Source organism: Rhincodon typus, chromosome 30 (genome assembly GCF_021869965.1).
Source record: "Rhincodon typus isolate 14 chromosome 30, sRhiTyp1.1, whole genome shotgun sequence".
Classification (NCBI taxonomy): Eukaryota; Metazoa; Chordata; class Chondrichthyes; order Orectolobiformes; family Rhincodontidae; genus Rhincodon; species Rhincodon typus.
In genome coordinates, this window is record NC_063361.1 from 18,710,755 (window position 1) to 18,729,967 (window position 19,213).

Sequence of the window (19,213 nt, forward strand, 5' to 3'; positions counted from 1 at the left end):
CTGTGTTCATCCAGCCCTGCACCTTGTTGTCACAAAAAAGAAAGATGCAGCTTGAGGAGTGCCCATCAGTTCTGAGCCAGCTTATTGCCATCAACTATGCCTGGGCTGCCATTCCTCTGTCACTGCCTCCCCACTGGCTACACCAGGCCCAACCAACATTGAAGTTGCCAATCCTTAGGTGCTATTTCTGCCCCTGGGCCAATACGCCACTGCCACCACCCTGCCACTGCCTGTGCTGGAGCAGCCAATGTCAGAGTTGCATCTCTCGCTGCTCGACCCACCTCATTGATGTTGTCATGATGCCATGATTTATCTCACATCCCTTAAAGTTAACAAAAACCTATGAAACTTAGGTTTAAAATTAACCATTGAATTAGCATCACTGTTTGCTGTTTGTGGAAGAGCGTCTCAAACATGTTTGTTAATTTCACCAGTGAAAAGTCTGGCTCTGATTTTTAACTATGCTACCGAGTCATAGACTGTGCACCAGTGGAAATAGTTTCTCTCTGTTGACTCAATCAGCCGTCTCATTATCTTGTAAACTCAATGTAACCTCTTCTTTTAACTGTCTAAATTCCCATGATGACAACACTAGTTTGCATAAGAGATAGTAGGAACTGCCGATGCTGGAGAATCTGAGATAACAAGGTGTAGAGCTAGATGAACACAGCAGGCCAAGCAGCATCAGAGGAGCAGGAAAGCTGATGTTTTGGATTGAGACCCTTCTTCAGAAATGGGGAAGGGGAAGGGGATTCTGAAATAAATAGGGAGAGAGGGGGAGGCAGATAGAAGACGGATAACGGAGAAGATAGGTGGAGAGGAGACAGACAAGTTTGTATAACTAGTGTAACTTGTATTATTAGTTTGTATAACCTCTCTTTGCAATAAAACCCTTGAAATCCTGATATTATTCTCAAAAACCACATCACTCCCATAGCCTTCTGATGGTGCGGTGCCCAAAGCTGAACAGAGTAGTCCCGATAACATTAAACCACATTCTTGTGTAGCTGAAACCATATTTCCTGTTCTTTGTACTTAGTGGATCTGTGATGGCTCTTTGTGGGTTTTAAGCTTTAAGTTAATGAATGGGAATTCTGCTATGATCCCTAATATAAGATTGATCACTTGTGAATGTCCTGATGATGTCAAATTAAAAAGTTCTGACAAAATGTGTTAGATTTTCCGAGGTATGGCAATCTCATGCAGATTGCTGGTTGAGGAGATGGTACAGTGCCAGGTAGTAGGATGCCAGATGAAGAAGAGATAGGGTGGCAGGTAAATAGGGTGCCAGATGATGTGTGGGTTGGGTGCCAGCTGGTATGGAGTTAGGCTGCCGGCTGGGAAGGACGTCCAGATGCAAGATGGCAATGGGGAGAAGGTAAGGGTTTAGGTTAGGTTTGAGTGGTCTGTAGAAATCGGGTCCTATGGCAGGCTAGAGGGATTGGGCTCCATGGCAGGAGCAGGGGAGTTCAGGGGTTCGGTCTGGGATCTGATGGTGGTGGTGGTGAGGGAGATGGTCAGTGGTCAGTTCAGGTAGTAGGGATGTGGGGTCCCAGTGTTAATGTGGGGCAGGGAGAGTCAGGTAGCTGAGAGGTGGGTGTCAGGTCCCGAGGGAGTGGAGTTGAGACCCAATGTAGGTTGCTAAGTCCTGGGAATTTCATGTCGGAGTCTTGGGTTTAGGTTTTCTGGGGGCCGTGTAGTTGGAAGTGTGTGAGCTAAGTATGAGGCCAGTTTAATAGTTACTCAGGAGTTAGAGTATGCATTTAATATTCTAACATTTCCTGAATAACTATTTTACTTATCATCAGAACCATCCAAAGTTTCTAAATGTTATGGACATTTTTGTGGGTTCCAGATGTTCAGGATTTACCCAGAGTAAAATTCAATTTCTCAGGCAATTCGTTCAGAGTCTGCTATGATTGGAATTCCACAGAGACCCCATGGCCAACTCTCATCTGCACTGAAATAACAACTGACTGCCCAATGGAAAATCTGCCTCATTATGTATTTTTGCAGCAGCCCTCAAGTCCTGGTCTAACAAATAACTATTTGGAAAAATAAATTCTTAACAAACCAGATGGGAAACATGTTCTCCTCATCTAGAACTCCTGCACTAAATTGGTTTGCTTTCCTAACATGAAGATTCAAATTGGCTTAAGTGCTATTCTTCATTTGAACCATCCTTGTGAGTTAATAGTTGGATATTTATAGCATGGCAAAATATGAAATTACAGAATTCTAATTGGAATTATAAAATGATTCATATCTGCTGTGCAGATGTCTTTTCTGTCCTGAGAATTGTTTATTACTCTTTTATAACATCATTGTCAGATATTCTCTTAATTCGAAGAGAATCTGAATTTCTTATCTATTCATATTAATAAATATCGTGACCTTCTGCATTTTAACAAGCAACTTAATCACCTTAGGATCTTGGTTTAATTGTGACACATGTATCAAACAAATGCCATGGTATTTTGGAGTTATTCAGGTTTGAACCCACATTTCAACATGTCCAAAACTTCTCCAGACCCTCTGGAAAATTATCTGTTTTTCCCATACAACAAAGTCTCTGGTAACATGGGACAAAGAACAACTGACTTATGGTCCATTTGAAAAATCTGTCAAATGAAGTGTGGATAGCTGCAGCTTTTCCTGCTGTGCAAACCTGGTGCCTTAAATTTAATGGTGAGCCAAATTTAGATATTGCCAGGATGGATTTATGACCAATTAATACATCACAAACTATGATTTTAGAGTTCCTCACTGTACAAAGGTTATTTTTTATGATCCCAGTTAATGGTAATACAGAACAAGTCAGACCCCAGAATAAAACCTGGCTTGGTAAATCTTATTTAATTTTTGCAGTTGGTTAATGTGGTGTTTAGTCACTGGAACATATTCACATGAGGCTATAGAATTTCTTTAACATAAACCATAAGCTAATTACACAAAAGAAGAAAAAGAAAACTTAAGACAGTTTGAAAAAAAATTAAAACAAGCAACATTATGTTTCAACCTGTATCTAACACTACCTGCTACAAAAACTCAATTCCAGAGATAGATTTCCTACCTCAGCTTCTAAATCTTTAATAAACTGACTGTCCCAGGTTTTTTTTTTCTTGGACTGCAGAGACAATTTACAATTCCTTTCTGAGTCCGTGGGCATGAACACCACACAGTTCTTTTGGTTGAAACTTTCCCTGTTCTTACAACATGAAGAATTTCATTCAATTTTTATTTTGGCTTGAAAGCTCCACAGACAAGAGACCCCTTCTGCTGAGGTCAGTAAATGTAGAGCTAGAAAAGCACAGCAGGTCAGACAGCATCTGAGGATCTGGAAAGTCAACACTTTGGGCTGAAACCCTTCGCCAGGACTTTGCTAAGGTAATTGGTTCCCCTGGACTAAACTAAAAAGCTTTGTTCTCCCGCTAGGAAGAAAACTGCTCTCTTCAGAACTGAACTCTGGGGTTTACTAAATTGAGAATGTGAACCTTCTGTTCTGTAGTCAAAGTTAAACTAATTGCCTTAATGAGATTACTGCAATTGCCCTAAACCCGACAGTGTAAGCATTTTATCCATTAATAGTACAAAGGTCTGCTGGACAGTTGATTGAAGCCACATGAATTCTTAGAGATGGTGTCTTTATGTGACTGTATAAATGACTTTCTGACCTTTTAAAACAAAACTTTCAGATGACTATTCAAGATCCATCAGCCTCTATTTTTCTTAAAATCCAAATTCCAAAAATAATAATCACAGCCTTATAAAAATAAGTTGCCAATGAACATGAAAGGGGGACAATGGATGAAAAAGCCATTTAACCTGATAAAACTCACTACATATTATGCTTAGACACAAGACCATAAAATAGATCCATGTCATTTTGATATCAAACTTGTTTTATTCTGTCTTGAATCACGAATCATAAAAATCAGGAAATTGACCTTGAGGCCATATTGGCACACAGTTGCTTCATTCATAATCATATGCACTTGTTCTTTACTTTATGAGGAACCATCCCTATTTCTTACCTATTGTTTAGGTTCACAATCTAACATGATCTCTTTTCCTTCATTCTAATTTTCCAATAACATCGACAATTGTTTGCTCCGTAATCTGTGGTCTAAATCCTTGTTAACTTTCTCAAAGTTATTTTCAAGGACTTTACGTAATTTTATGAGTATTCCTGCCCAAGTTATTCTCAAGAGCATGTGCTTGGATCACTTCCTTGGACATGTCATCCATAGTTGGCATTGTTTAACCTGGAAGCAGGAAATGCTACATATTGTTTTCTGACTGTTCCGACATTTCTGTGATGTCAGACAATTCAATTAATTTAAATCAAATAGTATGAGGTTGCCTCCCTTACAGAATCTCAAATTTCTCCTCTCCAGGGAAAATTTGGAGTTGCACTACAATCTTAATTCGAAAATGATGTCAATGTTGCTGAATATATCCTAAAAATCAACATTCAAGTGCATTGGGAAAAGTTATAATTTATGCTGATCGCATGAAAAAGCTGGTATTTTATGGGGCATCAAATCAAAATCTCATTCATGTTTCCTTTCCATTCTGTTAGGTTTGAGAATCACAGACTAAAACAGCTCAGAAAGCTTGGATAGCTTTGCTAAGGGATGGCACGCAGAATTGTGAAAATAGTCTAGCTAGGGCTGAACCTATTGATTTACAAAGATCAATTGTGATCGAGGTAACCTGCCACCATTTTGGCTTAGTCGCGTATAATCCGGAAAGTGAGTCTTGTAGCATGCTGTTTTGCTTAGGAGAAGTGGTTGAGGAGGTCATCTCAATATTTTCTACAGCTTAAGCTAGCAGCAAAAGGAAATGGAATAATGTAAGTTGGGGATGGTGTGTTGAACTCTCTGATTGACATGCCTGAAGCTTGAGGATCCTGACTAGGAGAGGAGTTTCACCAAGCGTATTGTGATTTTACCCATCATTAGTAAATGTTTACCTATTGAGAGATTAGTATCAATTACAGATGAAAGTGAGTATGTATAATTTTGCCAATAAAGTACTTAAATCTCATTCTTTTGGTTTAGATAACATCAGTAGCTATTAAAGAGAAGTGAAGTCTTATTATGCATACTTAACAGTCCATAATGCTATCTCTACTTTAGTGCTTCTTTGTCATGGCCTGTTGGCTGGGTTTCAATTATTTTCAAAAACAATTTTTGAGTGATGCTTTAGCCATAAAAGATGAGGATGTTAGTGCTCAGAAGTACAATGATTTTCCAGTTTGGAAGCTCTGGGAATTAAATTAGATAGTCAGTGAAATTGGGGGCAAGGATTGCGATACATGAATTACCTGGCAGTCAATCGCAGTGGCAAAGGCAGCAGAGAAACTCCAGGCTGTCTGCTCATTTCCATGTATGGAGTGTGCAGCCTTACTCTTGTGAGGCTGACAGCCTCAGCAAGGGGCCTAGGTTCATGAGAGCTTAATATTGTTTAATGCCACCATTCTGGTGCCAAGATCCGTTGTGTTGCAAGGTTAATGATCACACAAGTGGTCAATGAAGTACATGGGTTTAACAGCTATGCATTAATGACTAGACTGTATCATAAGTGGTGTCAGCTGATCTCAAATCCTGACGGAAGAAGATTCTAATGAAGACCTGCTCAAACATGCCACGTCCCTCATGTAAGTAGTTAATAAGTGGCTATCAGTTTGCATTTGTACGGTATCCAGGCCTCATCTGTCTAAGGATCCTAGAATCTGCTTGTGATATTTATTCAGTCAAGGTCAATGAATACATTCTTGCATACCAAATCCGACCAATTCATATAAACAACCTCAAATATTGCTCCATCAACTCCATCACTTTCCTGCCAACAATTTATATCAACCATAATTCAGTTTTTCAGACTGGGGGTCTGTGACCAGCAGTGTGCCATAAGGATCAGTGCTGGATCTACTGCTTTTTGTCATTTACATAAATGATTTGGATGTGAACATAGGAGGTATGGTTAGTAAATTTGCAGATGGCACCAAAATTAGAGGTGTCGTGGACAGCAAAGAAGGTTACCTCAGAGTACAACGGGATCTTGATCAAATGGGCCAATGGACCAAGGAGTGGCAGATGGAGTTTAATTTAGATAAATGTTAGGTGCTACATTTTGGAAAGACAAATCAGGGCAGGACTTATACACTTAATGGTAAGATCCTGGGGAGTGTTGCTGAACAAAGAGACCTTGGAGTGCAGGTTCATAGTTCCTTGGAAGTGGAATCACAGGTAGATAAGATAGTGAAGAAGGCATTTGGTATGCTTGCTTTTATTGGTCAGTGCATTGAGTATAGGAGTTAGGAGGTCATGTTACAACTGTACAGGACATTGGTTAGGCCACTTTTGGAATACTGCATTCAATTCTTGTCTCCCTGCTATACTTGAAAGAGTTCATGAAAAAATTTACAAGGAAGTTGCCAGGATTGGAAGGTTTCAGCTATAGGGAGAGGTTGAATAGGCTGGGGCTATTTTCCCTGAAGTGTCAAAGGCTGAGGGGTGACCTTATAGAGGTTTATAAAATCATGAGGGGCATGGATAGGGTAAATAAATAAGGGTCTTTTCCCCAGGCTGGGGGTGTGCAAAACTAGAGGGCATAGGTTTAAGCTAAGAAGGGAAAGATTTAAAAGTGACCTAAGGGGCAACTCTTTCACACAGAGGATGGTGTGTGTATGGAAATGAGCTGCCAGAGGAAGTGATGGAGGCTGGTACAACTACATTTAAAAAGGCATCTGGATGGGTATATGAATAGGAAGGGTTAGAGGGATATGGGCTAAATGCTGGCAAACGGGACTAGATTTATGTAGGATATCTGGTCAGCATGGACGAGTTGGACCGAAGGGTCTGTTTCCATGCTGTGCATCACTATGACTCTATGAACTGACAGTCACATGCTTCACCCTTCTCCCACAAACGTAGCATTTCTGCAAGTCTCACGTACTCATATCCCACAGTGCCAACTATTCAACTGTGGCAGGCACAACTCTCCAACACATTGCACTGTACTCACTTACACCCTCCCTCTCTTTTACAGGACAATGACAGCAGTCACAGTATAGTGAGCAGGCAGGTTAGGAGTAGAGTTGGTGGTGGGGTGGATGATGGAATGGGTGGTGACAGGGCAAGCACAGCTAAATGCGTTGACTTCCACAGTGGAGATGTTGTGGGGATAATTGAAGTGGACATCAGTGAGTTCATGGCTACAGGTGCTACAAAAGGCACTAAGGGCAATGGCATGCCCTAGCTTACTGCAGCTTCTCAAATCCCGTTTCGCTCTCCTCCCACAATCTCTTATGAAGCACGAGCTGCAGATGGAGCAATTGTACACATTTTACTTCCCATGCCGCCTTCAATTACCCCGTACAATCCCCTTTGGAGTGTCTCCATTCAGATACAAGGGGACTGTCACCTGGCCAAAGAGAGGTGCCTGAGGCTGCAGATTGAAGGGAGAATAGACTGAGGAGACGAAATGCCACCATTTGATTTGACTCTCAAGCATTGATTCAGGTATTGGAACTCTGCACAAATGAGGAGCTGGGTATAGCAATGGGATCTGCATATGATGAGCCACCAGGCACAACTGGGCTGTTGCCAGGTCCAGGGGAAGAAAATATACTAGCTCACAGCACAGGGAGTGAGGCCACATGGGTTTTAGCACAGAGGGTTCAGACAAGGCTGTACAGAAAAGGCAGGCAGTAGCCTGACAGCAGTGACTCAGTCTTGGCACAGGATATCACACACAGCTTCGTGCCCATTCTTCACTTCATTGGAAGTGATGGCTGACTCCATGAGGACATTGCTGATATGAGCACAGTGCAATCAGTTCTGCAGTTTCCATTCCCATGGAGGTAGGCAACATCGGAGTGTTGAAACAGAAGGTTAGAATGAGATCCTGAAAGCTTTTCCTCTTGTCATGCATGTCCAGCTTGATGCCCTTGCAGGCTGCTGTCATCATGCCTGCAGACATCAGTGCATGAAGGGGCTGGTAGGGTGTTGTGGCCGACTGGAACCTACCAAACCTGGTGAGTGGCAGAGATTCGACAGTATTTGAAATTGCCATCCTCTCTCAGAATAGATCAGAAATCAAACTACACCAGGTTATAGTCCAACAGTTTCATTTTCAAACAAACCTGTTGGACTATAACCAGGTGTCGTGTGATTTCTGACCTTGTCCACCCCAGTCCAACACCAGCACCTCCACATCATGGCTCTCTCTGGATATCAATGTTTGTGCTCCCGCCAGAGCCAATCTCCAGTGCTGTTCCCTTTAAGCAGCTAGACCAGACTACCGCTGGGCACCTTGAAATGGTGCAGTCCAAAGACATGGACCCTGTAGGGTCCTGAGTTGGTCAAGAGTCTCCTGTCAGGCCCAGTGAAAGTCAACTGCATACTACTGACGATGCCTCAGTCAATGCAAAAGGGCTCTTGGCCAGTATAAGTACCCACCAGCCAGGCACTTAGTCAAACCTCAAGGATGATTAGTTGACTCTCCTATGGAGTAGTGGATGTGTTGTTGGACAACGTTGATATGGGGTGGTTGTTTATTGATGGTTTTCATTTCAGAATTCTGGCCAATATGACATTGTAATATTTTGCAAAAAAGAAAAACGATGAGAAGCTGGAGAATTTTGAGAAACCAAAGCTGGAGTTTCACTCAGGGGAATGGGAGTCTTATTTTGCGCTTACAACTGGCCTGTCCAGCCCTGCACCTTGTTGTCCATCCAGAATGTGGGATTGTCAGCTTCCTTCTCCCTCCAGTAGTCACTGAATGTGTAATGGCAGAAGCTGTGTGCTCATGATGGTCCAGTTGTGTGTGATGCACCTGGTCACCAGACAAGGTTTAAAAGAAAATTCTGACAAAACATTTTGGAGCTCTTGGCTCCTGATGCTCTGTGGACCTACCCTGCTGAAAGTAAAAATTCAGCCTGATGGTTCTTAAGAGAGAAATAAGTCTAGTTCATCATACAGGTAGTAATCTTTTGTGACAACTACTGCTCAGAATGTCTTCAGTTCTGGATTTAATTCCCACCCCTGGGGTTGAGCCCAGGAGTTTAAGCCACTGAGGCTTCACTGCAGTAATCTGGGTCTATTTGGTTTGTGCAAAATCAGAATTCTCCTGCTAGAGGAAGATTCTTACAGCAGTAAGACAGATGGAAGGCCTTAATAATGTTCTTATTCCGATGCCCAGGAATGTTACAGCTAATCATAATGTTTTTTTTTTCTCACAGAACATTACCTTTGTTCTGGTCTGAGACCAACTAATTCAGTCCAAATCTGGATTGAACCGGGAAAGTACCTGGTTCATATAGTTTTAGTTATTCATTGAACAACACTATTAGCTCTGTTTTAGTTTGTAAATGCACCTTTTCATTTGTTGGTGGTTTTCTTGCATGATTGCCAACCAGAATCAAGTATTTTGCTCCCGTCAAGTGTACAGTGGAATCAGATATTCTACAAAGTGACAGTGAGGTATTAGAGACGCTATTGAATTCATAGAATCATTGAATTCCTACAGTGCAGAAGCAGGCCATTCAGTCTATTGAGCCCAAACTGACCCTCCAAACAGCATCTCACCCAGACACAGTCCCCTACCCTATCCCCAAAACCCTGCATTTCCCGTGGCTAATCTACCTAACCTACACAGCCCTGGACACTATGAGCAATTTAGCATGGCCAATCCACCTCGCGTGCACAACTTTGGACTTGGGGAGTGACTGTCTGAGTGGAGTTGCACAGTCACCTGAGGCTCGAATTGAACCCAGGTCCATGGCGCTGTGAGGCAGCAGTGCTAACCACTGAGCCATTATTAGGTAGCATCTTCTTCAGTTGCCGGGGGCTACAGTGCCAGCAAGCCACAAGCTTCCTCTTTCAGGCAAGGCCTACTGAACATGCAAATAAGGAAGTGGTAAGGACCACTGATAGTCAGTCTCCTGGAATCAAGACCCTAGCAACAGAAGACCTGCCTTGGCATAGCTGACGGCCAATCAGAGGCCAGCAGTATTTTGCAAACAGCAGAATCACAGAGGAAACTGTAGCTGCTGGTGGAAGAGCGGGTATAGCTCAGTGGTAGAGCATTTGACAGCAGATCAAGAGGTCCTCGGTTCAAATCTGAGTGTCCCCTCAATGAACTTTATAGGGGACACTGCTGGACAGTTAATCCGGAGACCCAGGTAATGTCCTAGGGACCTGGATTTAAATCCTGCCATGGCAGATGGTGGAAATTGAATTCACTAAATATCTGGAATTAAGAGCCTAATAATACTGATGAATCCATTGTTGATTGTTGGGCAAAAGCCCATCTGGTTCACGAATGCCCTTTAGGGAAGGAAACTGCCATCCTTACCTGGTCTAGCCTACGTGTGACTCCAGAGCCAAAGCAATGTGGTTGACTCTTAACTGGGCAATTAGGATGGGCAATAAATACTGCCTAGCATCTATTCATCCTGTGAATGAACAAAAAAAAGAGCACCCCCAGAGGCCCAGGATCGTGGATGTAGTAAGTGATTTATGCACAAGTTGGGTGGGGAGTTCTTGGTTTGGGGGACATTGGGGTGAGAGAGGCAAGAGTGTGGCTCCCACTTTGCAGATCGCTCTCCAATCTTGATCAGTTTCTGTGATAGACACTTTCCAGCACCTCCAGAGGTGACGAGCTGCCTGCAACGTAGTAGCTATTGGGAAGATCAAGTGCGACAGTCCCCCCTGCTGCTGGTTAATAACAATGGTGGCAGCCCAAGCACTTTTGTGGCTATGCAAGGGCCTCAATTGGCAGCTGGGTAGGAAGTTGGGCCTTTCTCCTTGAATACTGGTGCTGCCCTTCAATGCTGGTGAACATGGAAAGCATTGAGGTATGGGCATGCCTCTGCCCCACTTAATTAAGTTCCCTCTGCCTACCTATCGTCTGAGGTGCGAGGGGGGAAGATAACACAGCCACTCTGATCAGAGTGATTTGACTGCAAGTCACTTCACCTTCAATCTCTCTGCAGAACCATCTGAGGCACCATGGTTTGTAACTTGCTAATTAGTATTTTTGCTTATTCAATTAAGAGCAATTATTTTATTGCCTCCTTCAGTGCTTGAGTATTTTAGATGATTACAGCAGTTAAATTAAAACCAAATTACACAACTGGATGCATGCAATGGTCCATTTTCCAAAAATCACTGTAATTTAAACTGCAACATTACAAAACATAAATGAAATTTTATTTTTATTAAAAATGAAAATGCTTTCAGAGCCTTGATTATGGAAGATTTAAAGCTGATGTTCCCAGTTAATGGGCAATTAAGCCTTTAATGCTTCAAATGTACAGTTATTGTGCAGTTTGTGCTTCCTTTCACATGTCGTGTTCACATTAAGCTCTTCTTTGGTTGTGCATTGATTTTACCTCCTTTGCCATTTAAACAATTGAAGTGATTGGAATCTAATCCAGAGTGCAGTTTTACCACCAGGCATTTATTCACCATTCCACCCACTCTCAGCTCAACTCCTTGTGGAATTCGTAAAATATTTGCAAACCACTGAATGCCATTAGCATTGCAAAAAAAAAGCCTTCTCCTTTTATTAAAATAATACTTGAGCATTAATAGGAACAATTCCACACAGCAAAGACAACGAGAACATCTAAAGCACAATAGTGGATTCTGAATTAAAGTACAAAGAATCAGCAGCTCATCAGTGTGCAGTAGTGGACTTCAAATCAACTGATTAGTCCTTGGAAATGCCAAAAGATGGGCCAGGAACCAATACTTCTAGAACCTAAAGCTCATTGGAAGGGATGCTTATAATTGTATATGAGAATAATGATTGAATCTGCTACACAAGACTTGGGATTTGTGACTGAAATTTCCATTGCAAATGTAATAGCAATAATGCCTGTGTCAATTACACTCCCACCTGTAAACTATCTCGTAGCTTCACAATGCTCTGTTGCCAGCAGTGAATCCAACAGGATAGGTACTGTTTATTTTCGGTGTGATGATAATGGGATTCTCACATTACATAACCTGCAGTTTAGTCATCCATTGACGTAGCATTTTGGTATGCTAATGTGTGGTATGGGAGGCAAAAGTTTTAAGCTCAAAATTTTCTTAGATGGTAATTACCAGGCCTGATAATAAACAAAAGGCAACTGTGACTTCAATTAGTTTCAAATTTGGTGGGAGAGCTAGTAAATTTAGGAGATGCGTCATATTATGACAGACCAGAATAGATTATAATTGCTTGTTATCAAATAGGACAAGCAGATTCTTGGAGGATGGTGCTTCATTTCAACATAATAAAGAATGTAAGGGAACATTAGGATGAAAAACAATCACTTGGCTTCATTTGCACATATACTCCTTTGAAATTTACAAACTATGCTATCTCATCTCCTCTATTTAATTTACAGATTTGCTTCAATCTTCAGATCTTTCGCAATATTCAAAGCCCATGATGTTCACCCATGACCATAATTAAATTTTAGCCGCCTCCAATTCCCCCTCCCATAATAAAGGCCCACTTCTGAGTTAATTAACATAATATATAATAGTTTTCCATGCATTTTGTTTAATCCAGCACAATGTGTAAAAGAAACATTTCTCCAATTGTTGTTCAATATCATCCCACTCACCTTCAAACTCTAGTTCTATGCTCACCTTCTGAGTCAAGAAAGTTGCTTACAGTAAAGACAAAGCACTAGACCTTTCACTTTCTTCCTTCATGTTATAAAGGCCCCTATCACACCTTCCAGGGGATTTACTTGTATTTCTTTCAATCTAGTATACTGTTATTCACTATTCAGAATGCAGCCATCTCTGCAGTAGGGAACCAAAAACTGAGAGATTGCTTTGTCAAACACTTACGTTCTCTTCACGTGTCTTTTTTCCTCATTTTTTTTGCCTCTGTACTTGCTTCAAAACTGTTGCATCCATAACATTAGCCAGTTCTGACATAATGTCAACGTCCTGAAACGGTGGCTGGGATTTTCCCATGACCAGACAGTTGTTCCTCCAATATAGATGACAGCTGTGCACGGGGACCCTGAGGAATTGCCATCATAGCACACTCAGGAAACTGAGTGTTCCACGGTCAATTCCACTACATCGGGGACCCTCCGAAAGTCTCCATTTAAATCTGCAAATTCGGACGGTTCTGATGAAACTAAGTAGGTAGTTATTCAGGAGAAGTTAAAATATTGAATACACAGTCTGATTCCTGAGAGACTATTCAACTGACTGCATGCATACACCTCCTCTAGAAATGTATATCCCCCATACCCCACAACTGAAACACCCCAGTCCCAATTCCCTTTTCCCCAGCTATGGAGCCAACCAACCCTTTCTCCTGCTCTGCATTTGATTCCCATTCTCCATCCTGCTGGACCTGACCCACCTCCCCTGTCCTTGCTGGACCTGATCTGTTGCCCTTTCACACTGCCTGAGGCACTCCACTTTTTCCTGCGCCGTAACTTAACCCCATATCCTCCGTCGGACTTTACCTCTGATCACCAGCAGATCAGACTCAATCCTACACCTCACTTGCTCCCACATCCTAACCCAACACTCTTCAACCTACTGCAGGACACACACCAACCTCTCTTCCACCAGTGGACAGTGGGATCTGAACCCCCACCTCTCAGATATATGGAACTCCCATCTTTTGTGAAAAAAAAGACCAGAATGGCAATCTGTGTGAAGTTACCACTTCTCAGAAAATCCAGTCCATTCATCTTGGTTTCTCCCTACACTGACACTGCTTAATTGGCTAAGTAAGTTCAGCATTTTGTGTTCTTATTCAAATCCCCAACATACATTGCATTTTGTTTTTGTTTACATGCATATAACTTGTGCACCTAACAGTTAAAAGGATAGGATCCTCCCACTAGTCTCCAATGAAAACAAATGAACCCAGTGACCACCCCCATAACTCAGAGGTTAATTCCTAAAAATATAACTTTTTCTCTTTTCTCAATCCCCTCAAACACTAAGATGATCTTTGAAAGAAGAGTTCTATCATGAGATTATGGTGAATTTCAATTGGTAGTCAAACAGCCACATGCTGTTTTCTAAATTTGACTAGCTTCGGTATTAACAGTTTCACATTGATTGAATTCTTTCAGAGAACAATCAATAATTATGAACTCAAACTTTCCATTTTTAAACCATCACACCAAGAAGTACACTTAGTTTTGTTTCCTGTTACAATATACATTAGCATATATTTATCTGCAATCACATCCATCTGATTTTATTTATTGCTAATGGTTCAGAAAATTGTTTACCTCTTTTATACTTATCAACCAGCCATTGACCTTGATGCTTGATAGTATCAGTATATAAAATAGAAAACTAACAGACATGGAAATAGAAGGAACAATCCTCAAAAACATAGAAGGCGTACTTAAGAAGTTGTACAATTTCTCTTGCCGTCATATGTAGCATAAACCACAATACTGCAGTGTCTTGAGAACAGTGGAGTTTGGTCAAATGCTTTATTCTCAATGGATATACAGAATACCTCTATCCTAGAACAAGAAGCCCCGTTTTATACTGTGACAGGATTTCCAAGGTGGAGGGAGGTTCAGTCCAAAAATGCATTCAAATTTCCTTGTATACTTTGGAGTGGTAATACGATGTGTATGTGTGTTTTGAAGCAGGGTCTCCTTGCCTGGAATTCAACCTAATTTAGAGACTTGGCTCCCTCTTGGACAAAATGCTGTAGAAAAAGCAACAGCCCAGGAGCAGGCACATTTTTACAATCCTGGGATAAGGATCATGCAGTTTAGTGATAGGGACAATGTAAAGGTAGGTTGTCAGAGTTTGAAGGAACGAGGGTGGGAGGGAGATCGTAGCTATGCACAGGGGTGTTAGTGATTACAAAGGAATTCAATCACTTGACTGTGGTTGGTTGCAATAGGGGGTTGGTTTGGTCATCATGAATGATCTGTGATTGTGGGAGGCATGGTCTGAGATTATGGGCATTTCAATCATGAGAAGTTCAAACATAGTGTTGGGGCAGTGATCGCATGGTGTTTCTATCATTGTTAAAGGTTAATTGCTCATTTACTGTTAACTTTTCCACTCCTATTGCCAGCTCACCTCGGTCAGAAGCCTTTTTAATGGATCAGAATTAACCAGATTCTCACTGAGTATCTTCAGCTTTGATCTCTCTTTGTGATTTTCTATGACTGGACTAAACGTAATGAAATTGTGATCATTCTTTCCTGGGTGCACCCCCCATTCAAACATAGCTACTCCCCCACATCCTTTGAAGAAAACAAATCCATCATTGCTTTATTTCTTATTGGCCTGGAAACATACTGGTAAAGAAAATTCTTCTGTATACATTTCACAAATTTCTTCCTCTTCTTGCTCTTTACTACTGTTTTTTTCCCACTTGGCATCTGGATTGTATGGATCCCTCAATACTACTACCACAAGTACCGTTGTTTTCCTATCTTTCCAAAATGTACCTCCAGAGTTGTTCCTCCATTTGGGGGAGATGATGGCCTCATGGTATTATCGCTAGACCATTAATCCAGAAACCCAGGTAATGTTCTGAGGACACAGGCTTGAATCCCGCCATGGTGGAATTTGAATTCAATCTGGAGTTAAACAGTCTAACAATGACCATGAAACCATTGCTAATTGTTGGGGAGAAACCCATCTGGTTCACGAATATCCTTTCAGGGAAGGAAATCTGCCATCCTTACTAAAATAACTCCATGAAGGCCAGTATCCTGTCACCACCTCATTCTTTCTTTGCACGTGTATAGTACATGACACTGATCCAGCTAGTTCAGAGGGGGCTCCTAGAGTGAGCAGAGCCCCTGCCACTCCTGTTTATACCTGTCAGCCAGGACTGCCTGATAGGACCAGGTTAACAGCCCCAATCAGGGAACTCATATTCTATGAGCTCCACCTGGCTGACCTCATTCCAATCACTACAGTTACCTGATCATCCTTACATGACTCCAGACCCACAGCAATATGGTTGAGTCTTAATCACCCTCTAGGCAATTAGGGACAGACAGTAAATGCCGGCCAATCCATCAATACCCAGCAATCCTGTGAACAATTGAAAAAAAATTTTGCATTATTTGGTGATCTGTAACAGATCCAGTTCTGCTGCTTAATTTTAATCAAATTGATTCAATTGTGAACCCTCTAGCATATCACTCCTTTGCAGGGCTATAACTGTACCTTTGATCAATGCTGCCACACACCCTAATTAAAAACTTGTGGGTGCTGTAAATCAGGAACAAAAACAGAAGTTGCTGGAAAAGCTCAGCAGGTCTGGCAGCATCTTTGAAGAACAAAATCAGAGATAATGTTTTGGGTCCGGCGACCCTTCTTCAGAACTGTTCTGCGGAAGGATCACTGGACCCGAAACATTAACACTGATTTTTATCTTCACAGATGCTGCTGGACCTGCTGAGCTTTTCCAGCAACTTCTGCCACGCACTGTCTTTGTTTTTTCGAATTGCTGATCCTTCCTTAATCCATTGAAGTCAAATTGTTCAGTTTCCATTCTCGTTGTACTTTGAGTCAGGTCTCCACTATTTACCAATATATCATAACCCCTCATGGCAACATGTTCCTGCTGCTCAGCAACATTTGTCATTTTGCTGTGTACTTTTATGCACACTCACACACAATCCAAACCCATCTAAAATAACGATTGCGAGAATTTAGAACTCGCCAGCACAGGGTGTAGTTGAGGTGAATTATAATAGAGATGTGTTCACTGGGAAGTTGGATAAACACAGCAAAGAAGAAGGAACAGAGGGTTTTGGTGATTAAGTTAGCTGAGGAAGAATTGGAGGAGCTTGAGTGCAGTTGGCATGAATTATAATATTAATACTATATTGTACTTACAACATTAGTTTGTGTAACATAACACACAAAGTTTGTCTTTTAACTGCTTTTTCATAAATATTTGTTTCACTTTCAGCTGAAAATGAAAGTCAGATAGCTGTGTACTCTCCCTGAGCACCAGAAAATGCTAGCTGTAACCATGGATACCCTCACTGTCGCTGGGATCCCTCTTCAGATATATCTGAATAAACAGACCCCTTCTGTCCTTCATACTGAACTCGCTGAACCAAAATAAAGCTGAATAATGCAAACCTTCCCCTCACGCTGCACCAGCAGCCGGCATAAGCACAGCACTCCCCCATCACTATTCCACAGGCCCTTCATGAAATCCCATATGTCATGATGGCAACTACTATATTGCAAAATATTCTGGATGCTCCTTCATTGTATTTTGCTACATGCAAGAAAGAATGCTCTTCTTCATACTGAGTTATCACTTGGAGTATAGATAGAAACATTCACGTGAAAACTCCATAACAATGAATTAGATGCAGATGTAAAGAGACTATTCAAACACATTCCAAGAAGAATTATAATTATCTTCTGAATGTTACCGAGAACTAAAAAACATTTTAAACTTTACTGACACTGGAAGGCATAACTGTCATAAGCATATTGGGTATAATCTGACGCTCTCTTTCATTTGATAGTTTGAGGGCTGAGGGAAGGAAAGAAGGAGGACTGGATCACTGAACACTTGAAGGTGGATTAAAATTTTACAAAAGCAAATTTAAAAAGGGCGTGGTGGCTCATTGGTTAGCACTGCTGCCTACCAGCGCCAGGGACCCGGGTTCAATTCCACACTTGGACAACTGTCTGTGTGGAGTTTGCACATTCTCCCCGTGTCTGTGTGGGTTTCCTCCGGGTGCTCCGGTTTCCTCCCACAGTCCAAAGATGTGCAGTTTAGGTGGATTGGCCATGCTAAATTGCCCGTAGCGTTCAGGGATGTGTAGATTAAGGGGATGCTCTGAGGGTTGGTGTGGACTTATTGGGCCGAAGGGCCTGTCTCCACATTGTAGGGATTCTTTGAAATTTCTATTCTATGGATGATCTTCACGCTTTGGGTATTTTACATTGAGGTCCCATGGTTTCTCTCAGAGAGTCAGATCTAATGGAGCTTTGCTGCTGCTTGCAATAGTGGCAAACATGTTCCTGAAACATTATGAACCTCATCTTTACCCGCTGAAAGATTAATACTGAATAACTCTACTGATCAGAAACCTATAATTCCCATAACCTTTCTTTGCTGTACATGGACGTTTGTTGCAGTGCACAGTATGTCAAGATTGCTGCATATATTGGTTGTCTGTTGCTTGTTGCCTTGTTTGGTGTGCTCTGATGGCTACAAAGCCATGAATCAGTGTTGCTTGGAAGAGCATTGCTTGCAAGTGCTGGAGCTGGCATGCCTTTTTGCCAGCATTTAACTAACATAAACAAAAGGAACTAGATGTGATTCCCTTACTTGCATTTCTTTTCAACTTGCCCACTAAAGGATGAGCAGACATATTCAATAGCACTGAGCTTAGGAAGCAGAAAGTGGAAAGTCTATGAGGCAGTGGAGCCTCATAGTGGAGCAAATTTCTACCCTTCACACTCAAGATACAATACAAACATAAATGCTAATAAGTGCAAAAGCTAAGCAATTGTTATTTACACGCCAATTGAATTTTCTTCCTCAGCCACATCTCCTTATCTTGAATAACTTCACATGTTAAAACTTTTTCTCTTTGTTTCAGTTGCTTGCTTGGCCATAATGTATATTTCTGCCTCCTTTATTTCTCATGGTGGATGAGTAGTTGTTCATATCGTACTGACTAGAAGCAATTTCTACTGTTTGGTCTGCATTACTAAGCACCTGAACAAGTGGTCATTTTCCATGGATTAATTTAGCCTGGCTGAATAACTCTAACCAGATTGCTTAGAATTTGCTAAGAAAACAAGGATTTCTGAATGATGCAGGCAACTGTTAATCATGTGTCAATTAGCCAGCAGCGCAAAGTAAGCATATAATACCCCATGATCTGTGAATTGGCATAAGTTGCAGGCCAACTTGCTCTGCTTTGCTATTAGCTTCATGTAAACAACATCAGGCACTTTACTGGCCTCATAGTTTTCATATTGCTGGATTTTCCCATTAACTTCACCACAATTAACAATGTAAACACCTTTTAACAAGACAGCAATTGTTAATGAATGCCAAGCAATGTCTCTTGCCAGGAGACTGAACAATTAAATGTGGAATAACAAGGTGTAGAGCTGGATGAACACAGCAGGCCAAGCAGCATCATAGGAGCAGGAAGGCTGACGTTTCTGGCCTAGACCCTTCATCAGAAAAA

The 19,213-nt window shown here is 41.5% G+C and overlaps 1 protein-coding gene and 1 non-coding gene across 2 annotated transcripts in view; one reads left to right on the forward strand and one right to left on the reverse strand.

The window, feature by feature from the left end:
• samd14 (sterile alpha motif domain containing 14) overlaps positions 1 to 19,213 on the reverse strand; it is a 158,891-nt gene that overhangs the window by 114,108 nt on the left and 25,570 nt on the right. The gene's annotated exons all lie outside the window — the stretch shown is intronic.
• Positions 10,072 to 10,143, forward strand: trnac-gca. Its single transcript has one exon. It is a non-coding gene; the product is annotated as a tRNA-Cys (tRNA).